Raw genomic sequence first — 3,036 nt, 5'->3', positions numbered from 1 at the left:
CTTGGTTTGTTTCAGTCTCAAGTAGCTCAGATTTCAAACTGAAGAATAAATGGAAGGAAGCAAACAAAAAAAAATACAATTCCTCTCATCCGATGATGCCTGTATAAGAATGAGGAAAGAGTTCATCCTTCTAAGGACCTATGATAGGACAACAAAAAAATAATTTATTCTTCTATGTCTTCTTTATCTTTGCGATGTAACTTAAATGTTGTAAAACACATTATACTGCTCAGATACTTTTATGTTTTATCAGTTTTGCACATTTTTACACTATCAAGACATAAGATAACCAGTTTGATTTACAGCATGAGAAGTTATCCACTTCCTTGGAAGCAGCATGATCAATAGATCTTACTTCTGGTTGCTCACTACCTGTAATGGTTTCTGTACTACTTATCACATTCTATTTAGTATTTTAAAAAGACTGCTGGCTAAACTCAAAGCTCATTCCTAGAAGTTTATGTTAAGTATTTCACAAGTTTTATTCCCTTAATTGTTAATATAACATTTGCTATAATGCTAATGTTATTACCATTTTAGTGTTGGGAAAAATTGTAATTAAAGGCAGTAAGTGCATGGCCTAAAGACACACACAGTGAGGAAGGAAATGAGTCAAAGTTTCCGAAACTCTTCCAGCAATACACAAAAGGTAGATAAAATCTCTCCATTCTATGACACTCTCAATTCAATATTCATATTGTCCAAGAAATAATAGCATACTAAATATTGCCCATGGTGATTGTTTTCTGTCACATTTGTCTTCAGCACAGATTGTGTTGGTGACATTGGGTTATCATGAACAGAACTGAGCTTATACATTGAGGTCCAAAGAGAGGCAAATTTCTTCTGTCCCACAATTCCAGTATCCTTTTTAAAAAGTACTAAAACTTTTCAATATAATCACCTACTGTCTTATAAGTATCCAAAAATAAAAAATCATAAATAATAACTCCAAAATGCTTTAAAATTGGAGATGCTAAAACATGCCCCTTTGAAGTAAATTTTCTTCTACTTTTAACGTTATTCTGAAAGCCTTTGATGGTTTGTCATACCTATAATCCTAACTACTTGGGATATCTACTCAGGAGCCTGAGATCTGTGGATAAAAGTTGGAAGCAAATCAGGGCAAAATAAATTCATGAGATTATTTTTCAAAAATTTTAATGAACCTGCAAAGGGCCAAGAATGGAAATATAGTTCATTTAGTAGCTCACCAATCTAGAGAGAAAAGGCCTATCAAGACCTTGAAGCCCTGATTTCAAACTCTGAGCACGACAACCCACATGCAAATGCTTGAGCACATGCGTGCATTCACACACATATTTATTCAAAATACCTTCATATCGGAGTTTTTCATGAATTTCTTTGCTAACGATATTATATGAGTAAAATAAAGGAAATAAACTCTTCCATCTCAGAACATTTTTTACTTTCTTATTGCAAAAATACTGTACAGAGGGGTAACACTTACATGAGCAATGTAATGAGTACATTTCCTAACAAGTATTGTTACCTCCTCCTTTATTGTTTCCCTACCATCCCTTCCCTCCACCTCCACAAGTCCATTAACCTCCTCCCTTTCCCCACCTCAATTGTAAAGTTCACTTTACAACATAGTGTCTTGTGCATCTCATTGTTACAATGGGTCAACCTGTATCCCTATTTAAGGATTTTGTTTTTTTCCTTCCCCTCAGAAAATTAGAGGAAAATATATACAAGAAGAAGGCGCACAAACTTCCAATACAGTGAAAACAGGTGTTATAGCATGGGGGAGGAACATATAAAGAAACAAAAACAAAAACAACACACTGCACGTTATAAGTACGTGAGAAACGATATCAAGAAAAAAAAAACCACTTGTGTCCCTAACTTGGGGTTCATTTCCCTTAACATAATATTTTTTTTTTTTTAGCTTTTTTTTGTTTGTTGTGGTCGGTCGTGGGGCTTGAACTCTGGGCCTGGGCGCTGATCTTCAGCTCTTCAGCTCAAGGCTAGCACTCTACCACTTGAGCTACAGTGCCACTTCTGGTTTCCTGGTGGTTTATTTTAGATAGGAGTCTCATGGTCTCTCCTGCCCGGGCTGGCTTTGAACCACGATCCTCAGATCTCAGCCTCCTGAGTAGCTAGGATTACAGCCGTGAGCCACCAGCGCCCGGCCCTTAACATAAACTTATCTGGTCATATACACATAACTTTTGACCTTTTCTGCTTATCCCAGACATATATTAGTTATTGAAAATTAGAGAAACCATGGGACCTATGTTTCTTTGGACTTGGCTTACTTCACTTAATAATTTTTTTTCCAAGTCTTTCCATTTCCTAACAAATTGGGCGATGGAATGCTTCAGGAATTTGCCTGTCATCCTTGGGCAGGGGCCATGCTAATCTTCTCTGTATCATTCCAATGTTAGTATATGTGATGCTGAATTGAGCACAGAATATTTTTATATATAAATTGTAATTGATTTTTTAAACTAGACAAATAAAAAAAAGTAAGTTTAAAAGAATTGTTGTGAAATTTGAGAACCATGTACTTCTTAGATAAGTACACATTTAAGAATAAGATTTACATGTCAAAAACAAAATAAATCCAGATATTTGTTGTTCAAGAGATGTGTAGGAGGAGGAAATCAATTATTCTATGCAAAGGACCTGTCATTATGAACACTGCAGCAAGTGTTAAGGTTTGCTAAAAGTTTTAATGTTTTAAATATATTTACTTTTGGATATTTGCTTATATATGCCAAAACTGGGACTGTATGACAGGTCATAATACTTTTCTATAAAGTATTTAAGATTTATGGTAGCAGATAAGTACTACTAAGTATGTTCATTTCAGAGTTTATAGAAACTTTACTAATGAGAAGTTGCAAAGTCTTTGTGTAAAGCAGAATAAAGAGTTGACTATGTTAACTACACAGTTTCTATTAAAACTGTAGGCCTTCCTTACTTTATATGTTAGTGAGGAACAAATGATGATATAAGCCATATACAAATTATGAGATGAACTATAAATGGTAATCTTAGTGGGTGACT

General features: G+C 34.6%; 1 pseudogene; it reads right to left on the bottom strand.

The window, feature by feature from the left end:
- Positions 1-2,322: 2,322 nt before the first annotated feature.
- On the bottom strand, positions 2,323-2,435 carry LOC122124540 (annotated as a pseudogene).
- Positions 2,436-3,036: the final 601 nt, after the last annotated feature.

The sequence above is a fragment of the Dipodomys spectabilis genome, unplaced genomic scaffold, assembly GCF_019054845.1.
Source record: "Dipodomys spectabilis isolate Male_0828 unplaced genomic scaffold, ASM1905484v1 ptg000239l, whole genome shotgun sequence".
Lineage (NCBI taxonomy): Eukaryota > Metazoa > Chordata > Mammalia > Rodentia > Heteromyidae > Dipodomys > Dipodomys spectabilis.
Note: the sequence above shows the minus strand (reverse complement) of the source record. Positions and strands in the feature narration are given on the sequence as shown.